Raw genomic sequence first — 18,837 nt, forward strand, 5'->3', positions numbered from 1 at the left:
AAATTCACGCATAGTTCGGCATCAAGTATGCAGCAAAATGGGAGTTAGCATGAGGTGACTGAAAAATTTAAAAAAAAAAACAATTCTATACTTGCTTAAGATTGTTGATGCGCGCCAATGTAATGTTCTCTTCCCTCCGGGCTCGTTCTCGGAACGTCCGCTTTGAAGCTGGCCGCGGCGTCCGCCGATATAGAAACTCGATCAGGAGCGACAGCAGAGTAGCGCGCTGGGACCTGTCCTCTCGCCCGCCGCACCTATTCTCCCAAACGCGAACGTTTAGTTTAGTCTATGGGGGTTTAACGTCCCAAAGCGACTCAGGCTATGAGGGACGCCGTAGTGAAGGGCTCCGGAAATTTCAACCACCTGGGGTTCTTTAACGTGCACTGACATCGCACATTACCACCTCGACCGTGACCACCACGGCCAGGATCGAATCCGCGTCTTTCGGATCAGCAGCCGCGCCATAACCACTGAGCCACCGCGGCTGCCTAAACGCGCACGTTTGCCGCTGCCTTTAATTTATAGTGACACTCTGTGCTTGCGGTGCGCTTGGGGCACTTCGGAACGTTGCCGTTGAAGCGAAAAAAAAGGGGGGGGGGGGGGGAAGCAACGCTCTCCTTGCTTGGCGCAAGTAGCAGTAGTAGGATACTTTATTGATAAAACCACACCCTCTAAGCAGCAAGATGCGAGGCAGAGCACAAAGCTCTTAAGGTTACGTCAACGAGGGGGAACCGGCGGAAATTCGCGTGGTGCCAACATTCCCGAGCGGAGGCTGCCGAGGTCGATTCTTGAGACCGGCGAGACAATAAATAACCTGCTTTGGACAGCAAGGTTCACCGTTTTTTTCTTCCTTGAGCGCAGTGGTGTTCGGCCATGCTTCGATTTCCTTTGTTTTGCTGGCATTTCGGCACCTTTGTAACGGTCCGCACTGCAGGAAAGAAGGATGAGCGAATGGTTGGCTCGAATGGAATTTGGCGCCAAGGCCAAAGAGTGTGTACGTCACATCTTGAGAGGGGCCGGTGTTTGTTTTACTCTCTGCCTTGTATATCCAAGAAAACAACAACAAGCCTTTGCTTTACATTTTGAAACTAATTGTAATGCAATGCCATTGCTTTTTGCAAGGCAATCTACTCTCACTATCTCAATCTACTCTCAGGAGGACAATCCGCCAATGGCGACCAAGCGCAGCCTCTGAGCCAGCACCGACGGCTCTGCTGCCGGCTCGGCTGGCACTACGCGTTCCCTCTCGCGCCAACGCATGGGCGAGAACTGAGTGTTTCCTCCGCTTCCTGCGTTGTTCTGCGACTCATGTGCGGCGACCCACGTCTTGTGCTCCATTATTGATTCGCCCGCCCGACACCGCCGCCAGAAGTGCTGCGTCGCATTCGAAACAGACAGCCAACCCGAGGGAAAGAGGAAAACGCGACAGGGATTCAGTGCTTGATTCATTCAATCAATGTTTGCCGGTGCGCGTTGCGACCAAGTAATGAACGATTCATGTGTCCTCCACTTCAACTCGGTATTCAACCGTCGTAATGAGCCAGTCGCCTAGCTCTCTGTACTGTCCCGCTAATTGCGTGCAGCGAGAAATGGAGCTCGCATCCGTTTCCGGCCTCGAGTGGCTAACACACTGTGCAGATCTGCCGTTGAAAAATATCCCCGGTGCAACCCGCCCATTTGCCCAACTTCCCTAAACATATGATCACCTATTGTATTTCTTTTTCTGTTAAATTTTCGAGCTTCATGCAAACCATTCGCACTGCAAGTTACCAAAGCAAAGTCCGAGGAGCGGAGATGACGGCTTTGTTTTCTACAGGCAGACGACTGCACTGTCTGTCGATAAGAGCAACGCCCGAGGCGCCAGCGGATTCACGCAAGGTGAGGGCGTGTGTAAATATAACAGCGCGTCTTCGTGCCGTGAAAGAAAGCTTGCCTCAAAAAGGGTACAGACCTAATGCTAACCACAGTTCCTGCAGCAGTAAGCTGAGTAACCTGAGATATAACCAACCTATCTCACCCGTTCCTGCGTAAATAATTTAACAAATATTTGCCTCCAATACGTTACGTTGCGGACTGCCGTGCCCGCATGCATTTCCTTGCAGTTTCAGAAGTGGTCCGCTGTTGGCAAAAGAAACAGGAAGGAACCGCCGCTTCAGACGTCGTTGCACGGTCACTGCAGAGCATCAAACAGACGGGCCGTAACGAGTGCTCGAAGAGAACTTTTTTTTTTCTCAGCTCCGGAGTTTCCCTCTCGCGCCATTCCTCAGTCGGACCTTCTATTTTGTGCACCGAACCGGGAGGAAAGAGGCCGCAACAAGCTGCGAGCTCTCAACTCACCCAGACGGTTGGAGTTTCGTTCTGAGCCTAAATATTTAATCAAGACCGCCGCTTCCCCGAAAGTTTCAATTCAAGGCAGCCGACGTTCCAAGTTTCGCAGCACCTGCGGGTTACGTGGGCGCGAAAGAAAAGGCACGCGAAACGAAAGAAAAGATAAATGGGGAAAGAAATGGGAGTGATCAACGTCATTCCTGGTCCGCATATGAAAAAGCAAGCGTGTTTTCGTTGCTGCCCTGGCAGCTGAGTGGAGCTGCGCCGCGGAGGTTAAAAAAGAGAGGAAACGGGAGCAATGCTGCACAATGCGAGTCTCGCCAAGGGGTCTGAAAGCACCGCGAGTGCTCGAAACATCTACGGACCGAGAACAAGGAGCGCGACAGTTAAATAAGCGCCAACTCGCGCTGCTGGCGGCTTGACACGAATGCCGCCCTCAGTGCGTGACAGGCGGCTTCGCTGTCTCGGATTTCCCCGGAATCACTTCCTGTGCTCGCGTCGTGCGAGCGTCGACAGCCGATATGCCAGAAGCTGTCCCAGAGCTTGTTACGACCGATCAGCTATGCGACCGGAGCGGAGCTTGGCAGGAGCGACACGATTCAAATTAAAGTCCTCTTTTTCCAGACACTTTTTGGTTTGCATACTTCCGCATACATTTCAATGTGCATACATAGTAAACCTGTTCAAATTAACAAGGCAATAAATAAGCGAATGAAAAGGCTTTCTACAGGAATTGAGGAGAAAAATGAGCGATCAATAAGTGTTTAAATTTCACTGGGTTGATTTCATTGACAATACCGTCAGGAAGTACAGCCTTTATCAAAAGTTTGGAGCTCAGGGGGTTTGCTTCTGAGCCTCACTGCGTGGTTCGTGATGCGTCTCCAGAGCTGCAAATTTCCTCTGGGTAAGATTTCTGGTTCTGCCTCCTTCAATGGGAGGACTCCCCAGAATGCTTCAGGAGTCCCACTGCAAGGCTAAGAAGTAAACCCCCTGGGCTCTAAACTTTTGACAAAGTCTGTACATTCCACTAGGATATAACAGTTGGCAGAAATGAATGATTGAAAGCGTTAGTGGTACCATGAATGCGCTGAACACTACTGCAATTAAACGTCGGGAGTATCTCCAGGGGGGGGGGGGCATAATAAGGCTTTCACGTAAATGCGGGAAATTATGAGAGTTTGTGAAATAAGCAAAGTCTTGCTATCTTACGTCGTGATGACAGGGGAGTTAGACCAATGGAAGATTTGATACCAGTAACTTAGGAGGGTAGATGTGTAGGCCAGTTGGTGAGACATGAAGGAGCTAGACACCGCAGGGAACACGGGACAGAGAAAGAAGACGACACATGGCGGTACCAGTAGCGGTACCGCCCTGTACCAGTAGCTGATACCAGTAACGCTCAGTAGGGCGGTACCAGTAGCTGATACCAGTAACACTCAGCCGAGAATCATATTTCGATATTCTAAAACGAGCAGCTCGGTTTTGGATTGCTTCCAGCGCGTGAATTCGGTATTCTTGATGGGGATTCCAAATAGTCCATGCATATTCAAGTTTGGTATGGATGAATGTTTCATATGCAATTAGTCTTACCGTGGGCAGAGAAAATGTGAGTGATCGTCTAATGAAACTTAGTAATTTGGAAACTCGCGCAGCAAGTGACTTGATGTGCTTTGACCAGTTCAGATTACTTGTTATTTCCATGCCAAGATACCTGTGAAATTCAACTTGCGATACCGTGGTCGTGTTTAGCGAATAAGTGTAGAGCAAGTTCCGGGACACATGCATAAACTTATATTTAGTCACATTCAACTTCACAAGCCAGGTAGAGCACCAGTTTTGGATTAAGTTTAAGTCGTCCTGAAGCAGAGACTGATCACTATTACTACAAATACGACGGTAGAGAACACAATCTGCGAACAGACAAATGGATGACGAAATTCCAGCAGCAAGTTCATTAATATAGATTAAAAACAGAAGAGGGCCAAGAACTGATCCCTGAGGGACTCCAGAGGTAACATTAGCAGCAGCGGAAGGATGACTATCAATTACGGTGTATTGCGAACGATTAGTTAAAAAGCAGCGGATCCATGATAATATCAGTGGGTCCAGAGACAGGCAAGAGAGTCTGGTAATGAGGCGCTGGTGGGGAACGCGGTCAAAAGCCTTAGAAAATCGAGGTATATTATGTCTGTTTGAAATGATGAGTCTAGGTTTGTGAGCCGCCGCGGTGGCTCAGTGGTTACGGTGCTCGGCTGCTGACCCGAAAGACGCGGGTTCGATCCCGGCCGCGGCGGTTGAATTTCTTTGGAGGAGAAATTATAGCGGCCCGTGTACTTTGCGATGTCAGTGCACGTTAAAGAACCCCAGGTGGTCAAAATTTCCGGAGCCCTTCACTACGGCGTCTCTCATAGCCTTAGTCGCTTTGGGACGTTAAACCCCATAAACCAAACCAAACGAGTCTAGGTTTGAGTCGAGGCCAGTCGTGAATACACGAAACCCGTGTTGGTTGGAGAAGAAAAAGGAATTATTATCTAGATGCGTTGTAATGTGAGAGTAAATTATATGTTCGATGAGCTTGCATGCAATGCACGTTAGCGAGATGGGTCGATAATTGAACGGATCGTATCATACTCCGATTTTCCTTTTCGACACTATTTCCATGCAATAAAGCAAAAAATCGTCGCCGTAGCTCAGTTAGTAGATGACCGGACGGGAAATTTGGAGGTCGTGGGTTCAAATCCTAACGGCGGTATGTTTTTTTTTATTTTTAAGCAATTATATTTAAAATTAATTACTCGATTAAGCAACCGTTGATGAACACCACAAAGTATTATTTTTTTAAAACACATCCCCCTATTCTCCTTGGTTTCGGTGATTGTTGGCTTCCGTCATGTGCGGCAGCGAGGTGTAGAACATACAAGCCGCCCGTCAGAGAATTGAAAATACAGCAGTCCAAGAACAGTCACGAAGCTTCCCGCAAGAGATTAGCACTATATATATATATATATATATATATATATATATATATATATATATATATATATATATATACAGGGTGTCCCAGCTAAATGTAACCAAACTTTTAAAAAAGACGAAGTGCCCTAGCCCAGTGAGACCAACTGAGAGTTGTTGTCAGTCGCATGTCCTAGTCTTCCGTATTTTTTTATTATGCAAACGTAATTAATTAGCAGATATTAATTACCTAACTTTTTTAATTATTGCTTTCAGGGAGAAAATGTCAATGCAGGAGTTGTAGATCCCATAGAAAAATAACCATTTGCCGTGTTTGCAACCAAGTACCACTGATAGAGCGTCTGTTATTTGCCTGGAAAGAAAGCCCGCGAAATACAAAAAGAACCACGTGATAGGGAAGCAGTTTCAGCGCTCCCAAACGACCGGTCAAGCAACGAAATCCGCTTATGTTTGCGACGCTGTCCCGAACAGGGTTCGACGCTTTGAGGTGGTGGCGAGATAAACGCCACGAACTGCTTATGCGTCATGGAAAGTAAGCGGGCGCTGCTTTTCAAGGAAGTGAAGCGCGGCTCGCATGGAGCGCTTTTTCACGCGAAACCTCGCCTCGAGTGATAGGAATTTGGCCGTGCCGCCGAACTTGCACCGTCACGCGCTGAAGAAGCGGTCGCCCTAGCGGCCATGAGAGAGTTGCTGGCATATATCTCGCAACCATCGCAAAACGCCGGACCCTGTTCGGGACAGCGTTGCAAAGATAAGCGAATGTCATTGCTTGACCGGTCGTCTGGGGGCGCTTAAACTGCTTCCCTATCACGTGGTTCATTTTGTATTTCGCGGGCGCTCTTTCCAGGCAAATAAAAGAAGCTCTATCAGTGGTACTTGGTAGCAAACACGGCAAACGGTTATATTTCTATGGGATCTACAATAACTGCATTGACACTTTCTTCCTGAAGGCAATAATTAAAAAGTTAAGTAATTAATCTCTGTTAGTTAATTGCGTTTCCATAATTAAAAAATACTGCAGACTAGGACACGTGACTGGCAACAACTCGCAGTTGGTCTCACTGGGCTGGGGCACTTCGTCTTTTTTAAAAGCTTGGTTACATTTAGCTGGGACACCCTGTATATATATATATATATATATATATATATATATATATATATATATATATATATACATATATATATATATATATATATATATATATATATATATATATATATTAGCAGAACAATTTCAATGCATCGGCATAACACAAAATCACTTCATCGCAGTTACATTTCATTAGGCCCGCCGCGGTGGCTCAGTGGTTCCGGCGCTCGGCTACTGACCCGGAAGACGCGGGTTCAACCCCGGCCGCGGCGGCCGAATCTGGATGGAGGCGAAATTCTGCAGGGCAGTATACTGTTCGACGTCAGTGCACGTTAAAGAACCCCAGGTGGTCGAAATTTCCGGAGCCCTTCACTACGGCGTCCCTCATAGCCTGAGTCGCTTTGGGACGTTAAACTCCAATAAACCAAACCAAACATTTCGATAAGTAGCACATATTTCTAGGCGTTTATAGCAATCCCAGCGAGCGCATATATTTCCACATTGCCTGTTTGTGCAATCACTGTTTTTTTTTTTTTGTAAGTAAGTACCGTACCGCTATTACGTGCCCGCCTTTCCTTGCTGATTTCCATCGCGTGCAACACAGAATGTTGAGATTCTTTATAAAGAAACGCCAATTTTTATTTATTTGTTTTCTAATAATAGCATTATGTTTGTTTTTGCGCGTCAAAGAGACGCGGAGTCTGTGAGGGACGCTGTAGTGGACAACTCCACATTAACGTTTACCAGCTGGGATTCCTCTCAGTACCCTCACATCGCACAGCGCATGCGCATTTTTGCATTTCGCCGCCATCCAAATGCTGCCTCACGACTGGTACTGAATCCGTGACCTTGGCATCAGTAGCCGAGCACCACAGCCACTGAGCCATCGTGAGGGGTCTCATTCATTACGAAGTTGCCAATTTTGCCATTCAATTGACTCGTCCTGGAAGCGTGTCAGCATATCGTGCTGATGTTGGCGAGTTAAAAGCTTCCGATCAAGCCACAGAAGGTAGTTTCCCCGATGCAGGCAGCTGAGACTGGATGACACACGAATCAGGTGTCGTGGTGGCCTCGCGGCACGTCTCTGCGCATGCGCAGGGCTGGAAGATGCGTAGCACTGATTCTCCCCCTGATGCTGGCTCAGCAGAGAGTGATTGCTGTTCCAAAGTACTTGACTACATTACTAGCCCAGGAAAGGAATGAATCACATTTAAAATTTCCGAGAAAAGTGATTTCATTACTGCAATATCTCCTAGGTTGGCACTTGCTCGCGACGGCTTCCTGGCCCACTCTGCAGGTCTTCCTGTCGCACACATTTGCAGCAATAATTCCACTTCCGTCAAACCATTACAGCATGCGCAAATGGGAAACCCAACTTTTTCCTGTGAGGACCGTTTTTGGAATTCCCGACCGTCCCTGCGTGTTGTTTGTAGCGAACCGTGCCGATGACACAAACGAAGGATAAAGAGAAACGAAACGAGAATAAGAACCACAACACGTGAGTGGTGGGTCGCGATCCCGAAATGCCTTTTTCAGCGCGACGCACGATGAATCCGGTGTATTCATAATAACCAAGCTATCATCGATCAACAGATGCGGCAAAACCGAGTAATCTGAAGAGTACCACCGACACAGAGGACGATTCGGCCCGCTCATTCATCTCTTTCGCTGAAAAACACCAAGGTCTTGGTGCGTTCGCTTTAGTTTTGCGGCTGGTAATAGTTAATCTGAACTTTCTTCCTGTCGGCAAAGCACGGCACATTTCCGCCAAATAATACCCGCGACTGCACAGCTCAATATGAAGGGAATAAATTTCATTTTATTGTCACAAGGTCTTTGAAACCCAGTCCAGACATTGTATGACGTTCAAGAATCTCTAAACTACTACTCAAAACCAGTGCTGCATAGTCTTTTTTTCACTGACTGAAACAGTGGGCGTGTGAACAGCATCGTGGCACGGTTGCTTGACAGCATGCGTTTGTTCATGCAGATAGCGGGATATCGTCAGATCTACGTGGCATCTGCCGCTCCCACAGACACCGCTTGGTTTGCACCTGCACCTTATTGATGTTATGCTGACCTGGCTTCATATGAATCGTCTTGGCAACCCTCTTGGACCGTGGCTCCTCTACAGAAGTTCATCTCATCGCCTGCGACATCACCATGTTATGTTATGCTGACCTGGCTTCATATGAATCGTCTTGGCAACCCTCTTGGACCGTGGCTCCTCTACAGAAGTTCATCTCATCGCCTGCGACATCACCATTTCCTCTGGATATAAACGAACGCCAGCGGCCCGCGCCTTCCAGTGGGCGTGTGAACAGCATCGTGGCACGGTTGCTTGACAGCATGCGTTTCTTCATGCAGATAGCGGGATATCTTCAGATCTACGTGGCATCTGCCGCTCGAACAGACACCGCTTGGTTTGCACCTGCACCTTATTGATGTTATGCTGACCTGGCTTCATATGAATCGTCTTGGCAACCCTCTTGGACCGTGGCTCCTCTACAGAAGTTCATCTCATCGCCTGCGACATCACCATTTCCTCTGGATATAAACGAACGCCAGCGGCCCGCGCCTTCCAGTGGGCGTGTTAACAGCATCGTGGAACGGTTGCTTGACAGCATGCGTTTGTTCATGCAGGTTAGTAATGACGTTCCTATGTTTGCAAAGAAATCTAGCAATGTTTGTCTTGAGCTGTTCCCACGCCCACAAGTGCTGTTAGGTTTGCTTGTGCAGTCATTTGATGTGTGTGCTCAGCTGGTTCTCCAGTCGGGTGAGGTCGAACTTGACCCTGGCCCTGGTACGCGTTCTAAGGACAGTGAAACGAATGACTCTGCTCCGAAAAAGCTTAATGACGTGTTAACTTTATTAGAGAACGTTAACTCACGCACTGCTAGAATGGAAACCGAAAAGTCACGCTTAATTGCTTCCATATCTGAAATAAAAGAAAATCAGGAATCTATGAAAAAGAATATCTTCGATATCGATGCGAGGCTGTCGGCAGTTGAACTTCAAGCTTCTGCTTCTGACGAGGCTCAACATGAGCTGCTGACCCTGCGCGAACTGGCTGATAACCTGATTAGCGAGATTGCCAAATTGCCGCTTAGTCAGTCTCAGGTTGAAGACAGGCAGCGAAGAGACAGTCTATTGTTTTTTGGATTACGTGATGTCCAACGGAAACATGGGAGGGAATCGAAGACAAGCTTTTGAACTTGACCTCTAACTGCTTCAGTCCGGCGCTTACGAAAGATGCGTTTGAACGTACTCATAGGATTGGTACATTTTCGGATGATAAATGTCGCCCGGTTATCGTGAAGTTCTGCTGTTTTAAAACACAGCAACAAATTCTATCCCAGTCAGCCAAACTTAAAGATGAAGGTATCACCGTAAGTGAAGACTACTGGTTAGAAACGCGTCAGGCCAGGAAAAAGCTGCTTCAATTCGCTAAGGGTCAGGACTCATTCTACAAGCTTAGGTACAACAAACTGTATTAAGAAAGAAATGCTACAGTTATAACCCTGTTCGCGACTGCGTTTTCATGGAGTCTAATCTTCGGGCACCAGCAACTTTTCTTGATAGTAGCTCAAGTCACGGTATCGATGCTTCGTCACATGCTGAGCAGACTGATCGATTGTCTCCTTCGCCAGTCCACAATCAGCAGTGAAATCACGGTACCTCTGGCTTGAACTACGCGTCGTAGGGCTGCGCGAGGGGCAGTGGGCCGGTGTCCGATGCTGGCAACTCGCTTTCTTTTCTTTTTTACAACATACGAAGCTTACTACCCAAGCGCGATGAACTTAATCCTATCATTGATTCGTGTGATGCTGATGTCGTCTTACTAACCGAAACGTGGCTTTCTTACAAGATAGCGGACATTGAACTATTTGACTGTAGAAAACGCTATAACGTGTTTAGATCTGACAGAAGTGAGAGATCTGGAGGAGGTGTTTTGATAGCTGTCGCGGATAACTTTGTAGCATCGCCTGTTAATATTCCAACCAGCCTGGAACTGGTTTGGGTGGAACTTAGTGTACGTTTTGGTTTATGGTTTATGGTTTATTGGGGTTTAACGTCCCAAAGCGACTGAGGCTATGAGAGACGCCGTAGTGAAGGGCTCCGAAAATTTCGAACACCAGGGTTTTTTAACGTGCACTGACGTCGCACATCACACGGGCCTCTAGAATTTCACCTTCAAGAAATTCAGCCGCCGCGGCCGGGATCGAACCCGCGTCTTTCGGGTGAGCAGCCGAGCGCCGTAACCACTGAGCCACCGCGGCGGGGCTTAGTGTACGTTTTAAGAGAATGATTTTGGGTATATGTTACCGTCCCCCGTCCTCGAGCCCAACATTCGTCGACGAACTGCATGACGCCCTTAACATGATCACTGTACGATTTCCGAGTACACCTATTGTCTTAGCTGGCGACTTTAACTACCCTAGTATCGTGTGGACTAATACATCACCTTATCTCAGCTCTTTCTCTACGGAGTGTAAAAAGTTTTTGTCAACTTGTATGGATTTCAACCTTTCGCAGTTAGTCTCTAAACCTACTCGAACTACTGTATCCGCATCTAATGCTTTAGATCTTGTTCTAACTAATGTGCCTGATCTTATCCCTTCGATTTTTTACCTACCTGGTCTTAGTGATCATTCTTTGCCGCATTTTGATGTACAAATTCCAGTGTGTATCCGAGTTAGTCAGACTAAACGCATTAGAGATTACAAACGGGCTGACTTTAACGCTATTAACTGCTAACTAGCTCGTTTTTTGGAAGTTCACTTATCAGGCTTTTCACACCGTTCTCTTTACACTAACTGCCCCGCCGCGGTGGCTCAGTGGCTACGGCGCTCGGCTGCTGACCCGAAAGACGCGGGTTGGACCGGCCGCGGCGGCTGAATTTCGATGAAGGCGAAATTACAGAGGCCCCTGTATTGTGCGATGTCAGTGCACGTTAAAGATCCCCAGGTGGTCGAAGTTTGCGGAGCCCTTCACTACGGTGTCCCTCATAGCCTGAGTTGCTTTGGGAAGTTAAACCCCAATAAACCAAACCAATATTTGCACTAACTGGGATTTGTTTAAGGGTTTGGTTTGGTTTATGGGGTTTAACGTCCCAAAGCCACTAAGGCTATGAGAGACGCCGTAGTGGAGGGCTCCGGAAATTTGGACCACCTGGGGTTCTTTAACGTGCACTGACATCGCACAGCACACGGGCCTCTAGAATTTCTCCTCCAAAGAAATTCAACTGCCGCGGCCCGGATCGAACCCGCGTCTTTCGGGTCAGCAGCCGAGCACTATAACCACTGAGCCACAGCGGCGGCCGGGATTTTTTAAGGATATCGTTGAACATCTCGTTAACGCTTTTGTGCCATTAAGATCTTTGAAGTGCGACAGGGAATCACCTTGGTTTAGTAATGTTTTAAAAAGACTCTCCAATAAAAAGAAGCGCTCGTACCGCCCTGCGAAGTTGTTGAATTCTAAACAACGATGGGAGGCCTCCTTTTCCGCAGCTGTAGAGTACAAATCTGCGCTAAAAAACGCAAAGGACACATTTTTTAACAGCACTCTGCCTGTTATGCTGGTCAATAATCCTAAACAATTTTGGAATGTAGTTAACAAGAAAGACCCTTCCACAACACTGCTTACTTCTTCTGATGGCGTTGCCTTTCCTCCTTACGAGTGTGCTTCTGTTCTAAACAATATATTTGCGGCGGCATTTTCTAGTAATGCTTCTCTTGTTCATCGCCTGTGCCCTATTTTTGATGCTCTTCCTATGAATCCAGTTATATTCGACGCGTCAGGCATCCAGTGCATCATAAAAAATCTTAAGGTTTCCTCTTCCTGCGGTGTTGACAACATTAATTCGAAGTTTTTAATTAATACAAAGTATTATTGTTCCATAATTCTTACTAAATTGTTTGAACAGTCTCTTGCAACAGGTTGTATTCCCAATGGTTGGAAAATTGAGAAGGTGATTCTAGTGCATAAGTCCGGAAATAAACATTATCCTGGTAAGTTTCGACCTACATCGCTCACTAGTATTCCGTGCAATATCATGGAACACGTCATATATTCTCATCTCATCTCTTTTTTAGAATCGAATTCCTTTTTCAGCATTGCCCAGCATAGTTTTCGTAAGTCTTTTTCATGCGAAACTCAGCTAATATGTTTCACACATGACCTTCATTGCATCCTTGACCACGGCTCTCAGGCAGACTGCATATTTTTGGACTTCTCGAAAGCGTTTGACACTGTTTCGCATGAGCTTCTCGTTCTTAAATTAAGCAATCTTAATACAGACCCTTATGTTCTTGCATGGCTACAATGCTTTCTTTCTAACCGTTCACAATTCGTAACAGCGAACAGTATAAACTCGCATTCTTTGCCTGTCCGTTCCGGCGTGCCTCCGGGGGGTCAGTTCTGGGGCCCCTCTTCTTTCTCATCTATATAAATGACTTACCGGATAACATTTCTTCTTCAATTAATTTTTTTCCAATGATTGTGTTATTTACAGCGAAATTAAAAATGCTAATGATGTCTCTTCTCTTCAATCCGATATTAACAAGGTACTTGACTGGTGTTTTATTTGGAACATGCAACTAAACGTTAATAAGTATAAACATGTACGCATTTCTCGTCTCTCTAATCCCCCTTCTTCTTATCTCATTAACAACGTGTCTCTCGAAACCGTGTCATCTTATAAATATCTGGGTGTTTACGTTTCTTCTAACCGGTCTTGGAAAACTCACGTTGAATACATAATAAATAACGCTGATCGCATGCTTGGATACCTTCGCAGAAATTTCTCACGTTCATCTAGTTCAATAAAATTATTACTTTATAAAACATTGGTACGGTCCAAGTTAGAATATGCTGCATCTGTCTGGAGCCCTGGCATCGATTCTCGTTTCAGATTTGAAAGCTGTGCAGAACCGCGCATGCCGTTTCATCATTTCTAATTATCACCGAACAAGCAGTGTAACCGCCATGAAATCAAGTTTGTCCCTACCACATCTTTCCCACCGCAGATCTATAGCCTCATTGTGTCTTTTTCATAAAATTTACCACAACAGCTTCCTCAAACCTAAGTTACTCTCAAGACCATGTTACATATCAGCACGCCTTGATCACCGTCATAAAGTTGGAATCCCATCCTGTTACACCAAATGTTTTCATGACTCATTCATACCCCGAACTTGTGTCAGCTGGAATCACCTTCCCCAAGACACCGCAGGTATTACTGATAATATTGCATTTCGTAAAGTTCTTAATGTTTCTTTCTGAGTATGTGTCGTTTATTACTGTATAAAATTGACTTTCACTGATTAAACACTGTTTTAATGTATCCCCACTGCATTTCTAATCTCATTGCCTTCCTGTGTTTTCATTTTGTCATGTATTCCTGGTTTGTTTTTGTTTTCTCACGTTATTGTTGCTGTTTAGGTTGAATTTTTTATGTATCCCCACTCCCCTCTGTAATGCCTTCGGGCACTGAGGGTACAATAAATAAATAAATAAATAAACTGGGATGACCTGTCCGTCCCTGAAAGAAGGTCCGCAGTGAATAACTCATCAATCTCTCCACCCGAAGAACTTTCTTTCTTAGAGGTTAAAAATGTTTTTCAGTACACTTCAGTGGTCACACAATTTCTTCGTTCGAAAACATATACCAAGAAATCATTTTTGCCTTGCGCAGTATACAGCTCCGCCAAAGTTGCGAGTACACTGCGCGCGAATAGTTTTACCCGTTACGACGATTTGGCTTCGTATATTGGAGTCAGTGACGACCTCACAACAAAGGCGAGAGAGAGAGAGAGACTCTTTAATGAAATACAGAGAATTGCCAAATACAGAGAATTTAGCCGGCGTTTAAAAATCGCTGGCATGCTACTCTGCGCAGGGAGGGGAATTTGGGAGATAAAGACAGAAGGAGAGCAGGGTGGAAGAGGTTAAAAAAAAAAACGAAGATAAAGTGCGGCGATGAATGGGTACTAAGGATGCAATGGCGAGTAGTGATGTAACCTATGGAATGATGGAGTTCATAGTCCGACAAATGGGCTGACGAAGTTCACTGCATGAAGAATGCATGAAGGTAACGTGCAAGTGAATTTAAAGCTTATCTAGATGTCTAATGTCTTTTAAATATGTAAATAGAAAGTTCATTGCAAGTCTCTGTTGCCTAAGGCAGGCTAAGGGACCTAAAACTTTGGCCATTGTTAGGGGCACTGGGCAGAGCTTCTGCATGCAATGTTCATAGTACGCACGCTCGTTAGCATACGCAGGGCACTCAAGCAAGATATGTTCCACAGTTTCTATCGAGGCACAATTGTCACAATGCGGACTGTTCATTTGTCCAACACGGTATCGCAAGCCGTTTGTATATGCAGCATTCAGACGAAGTCGATGGTAAAGTGTTTCCAGATGTCGAGGAATTCTGGGTGAGAGTCTTGATCTAAGATGTTGGTCGATTGAGTGAAGAAATTGGTACTGATGTGTCGGCAAACTCCAAAGCCGATACGTTTCTTCGGAAGCATAACTTTTAGCCATTTGGGACGCATCAGATTTCGTGAAAAAAGTTCGAATGTATCTCCGATGTTGATGGCCCTTACGGGCCGCTTCATCTGCATTTTCATTAGCCTGAATGCCACAGTGAGCAGGTACCCACTGAAATGTTATGCAGTGGCCTGCGGCAATAGCTAAATGATGTGGATATCCGATGTGCAGGGAAACTGGCTGGTGATTCGTTTTCTTCAGCAGGTTGGCCAGGATCTGCAGAGATGCTTTCGAATCGGTGAAGATAACCCAACGGCCGGCGGTTCGGCGCAGGATGTAAGAAACAGCTTCCTTAATGCCGTGAAGCTCAGCTGTCGTAGAGGATGTCCTCCGCTGCAGCCGGTAAGAAAGGGCATGGCCTGTTGAGGGCGCATAAAGGCCACAAGAAGAAGTTTCTTTAGTAGTTGAACCATCGGTGAAGATATGGGTGCGCTGCCTATATTCCTCCGTTAAGTAGGCTGGAGTAGCTTGCAGAAGCGCTGCCTGTGGCGTGCGGCTTTCCAATTGGTCCACCGCGCTGACTGAACTCTTCCATTGCTCTTTGAAAGTCAACCTATCCGCGACAACCTGACGTGTGCTTTACACAAATATTTGGCTCACCCTGGCATGGTCGAATTTCAGATCCCCGTTGCGACCAAAGCAACAAATTTTGTGCTTCGGCAAAAACTGTTTTCACAGATGAAACTCAGATAACGAGCAAAGAACACAAAACGAGGAATCAAACGCGCAACAGAAAACGCCGCATAGAGATCATTAACCAGATGGTTGTACTGAGACGAACGCGTGTAATCACGGCTTTTGTTTCGTAATCTTCTCAACGAGCGAGCGAAAGGTTACCCACAAATATATGGAATCTCGTGAACAGCGCATAGCGATCAGTCATAGCCCTTGCTTTGATTTCACGTGCTCAATGGAAAACTCGAGCGCGTGCCATTAAAACGCCGTAATACCACTCGTTTTTCCTTGGACGGAGATCAGCAGCCGCTGAAATATGAAGACCATTGCGTTGAATTCGGAGATCGCTCTAACTACTACCCCTTAGCCGCCCCGCTGCTGCCTTGAATAGCTGCATGCTGGTGGAGCCGTGCCGGCTCTACCCAAGCGAGTCGCGGAGCCAAAACATCGGACTTAAGGCACATTAATGATTCCACGCCATGGGCCGCGCGGAAGCCGTCCGTGTTCCTCCGAGCCGAGTACAGGAGCAGAAAGCCACCACCAGGCGCGTGCGTGTGCATCCTAAGCACACAAGTGGCGGACGGGTGGGCCCCGCGTGCGAAGAACCAGGAGCCCCTTTCTGGTGCGTGGCTGGAATGCCGAGCCAGCTTTAGAAAGCGGAGAGGGGGGGCAAACGGCGGCGGCAAAATATGGAGCAACAAGCGGCCCAGACGGGTCTGGCGTCCACGCGTGCGATTAAGCGTGTCTGTCGGAGCGGAAATGTAATAACCGTAATTGCGTTAAGGCAGAAGAACCGAACGAACAAACTAGCCTCCTGATTGTGCTCGGTGGTGATGCTACACGAGGAGCTTTCTACGTGTTCCAGGCAAAGGGAAAGCACGACAGACTGACGAAACTTGCGGAAAGCCTCAGACGCGCGAAAAAAAAAAAAAACATGAGCAGTTGACGGCGATTGTGCACCGGGTCTTCACTTGTCCTGGCAGTGACGCACAGATATCACGAATGCGTTGACTCCCCAAACCCCCTCCCGTGGATTACGGCTGCGCACGAGTCCCGGGCGCACTGTGCAAGTTTTAAGAGGGTACCACTTTTAGGCGAACATACGGCCACGCACGGCGTACGCTGACACGCATTCTCGCAGGTGATTTCCGGGGGGGGGGGAGCCTTTGTTCCGGCTCTGGCACAGAACTGTGTGGTACCGAGGCTCGTGCCTGTGCGAGCCCTCATTTGCTCCAAATACGCCTGTATAGGAGTAAAAAAGGGGCACACCCCTTTCACTTTAGACTGATTTACACGCGTCCCTATACGTGCAAAAATAGACAAAAGTTGTGACATGCACCGCTTAAATCGTGTTTAAAACACAGCGATTCTCAGGGCGCAGCAGGAGGTATTTCGCATCGGACGGTTTGTGCTGCACAACACCGTACAGGGACCCCCACTGTCCGCCATTGCTGGTGGGGGTGGAAAATGCGGTGTGATGGTTATGGTGACAGCGCGGTGGCACGAGCCGTGCATGCGCTTTCGCGCTACAATTGCTTCGTTGGCCATGCACATAAGCTATACTCGATCAGAGCGCAGGGATGCGAAAAACCCACCCTTGACGATCCTAAAGACCTGGCGTCGTAACATTTGTTACGCTAGTGTTTTATTGTTCTATCATTTTTCACGATACATTCCAGCGCCGATAAACCGCCAATAGGATGCAATGCCGCAGATATGCGGTGTCAGGACCCTTCTATTGTTCCCCTAAGCAGACACGCTCCGTGTCGTGCAGGCATGTTTGGTAACGCAAACTAGTCACGTGATCAGGGCTGCGTGGCTCTCGAGGCAACCAACAACTAGTAGCATCCAAGTTTGCCGAATAAATCTGCAGAGAGGTGCAGACTGCACAATGACGAGGGACGAAGAGAGGAAAGCACAGGACAAAACGCGGAAATTCAACTAAGGTTTACTACAAGGAAAACCACATTTATACGGAACTCGTAAACGGCAGACACCATCACATTATACAGCCACGTGGGCGCGCGTGGCACAAGTTACCATCTAGATAGTTGAATTCTTTATTGGATAAGAATACCGAAGTGGAGCTTATGCAACGGTCATTTTCTTTTTTCATGCAGTAGGCTTCAAAAATTTTCCTGCTAAGCCGGGTCGTTAATTTTTTCAGGACAATTGTGTCGCGCAACCTGGGCGTGCAGTTACGACAATGGCGACAATGTTTTGCCAATTCACCGCCCCCCGCCATTGATTCAACGGCTGCGCGGTGCTCCTGTAGTCTAACATTCAAGCAACGTCCAGTTATATGGTTTGGACTATATGGTTTGGTTTATGGCTTTGTACGGCTTCCGTTGTACCGTTATTACGGTTTATCATTTCCGCATATTCCTTTTTCGATATGCCCCCTAACCCAATCCTCTTCGGGGCCTGTGAGGTACAAATAAATAAAATAAATAAAAATATTGCTACGAAAGACGCAGTTTCCTTTCTTTTTTTCAGATTTCGTACTTGAGATATCCAGTCGAACGATATCCTTATTTTGCAACAATATGTTGCGAGAAAAGCCAGGAGAAAAGTTTGCGCAACGAAGAAATCACGACCTCTCAACCTGTTTAAATAACAGCACTGACGGTTGCGCGGATCTTTATTCCTTGCTGCTATGAAGCGATTACATGGTTTAGTTTATGGCTTTAACGTCCCAAAGTGACTGAGGCTATGGGGGACGCCGTAGTGAAGGGCTCCGGAAATTTCGACCACCTGGGGTTCTTTAACGTGCATTGACATCTCAAAGCACACGGGCCTCTAGAATTGCACGTCCATTGAAATTCAGCCCCCGCAGCCGGGATCGAACCCGCGTCTTTCGGGCCAGCAGCCGAGCGCCACTGATCCACCCGGGCGGCTCGATCAGAGAAAGATGCTACAGCTGTATAGGTGCATGCACGGACTCGATACGCTGGTGAAGCTGTGCATGCAGGGGTGAAATTCGCATGTTCGGTTGCTTTCGACCCTTAATTCGCTTGCTCCCAAAGCTGCACATATGGCTTTGTTGCGAAGCAACCTATTGGAGCTTGACACAACGATAATAAAATCAGACGGCCTGAAGCGTTTTCAGAGCACTGTCGCACGTACTTACTAGTTTGGAAAGACGTCCCTCCTTCACAATAAAGCAGCTATACATTATCCAATTTTTTTTTCTTCACAGACTGTCATCGCCACAGATA

The sequence above is a fragment of the Amblyomma mixtum genome, chromosome 10 (genome assembly GCF_055824585.1).
Source record: "Amblyomma mixtum isolate Tamu chromosome 10, ASM5582458v1, whole genome shotgun sequence".
Lineage (NCBI taxonomy): Eukaryota > Metazoa > Arthropoda > Arachnida > Ixodida > Ixodidae > Amblyomma > Amblyomma mixtum.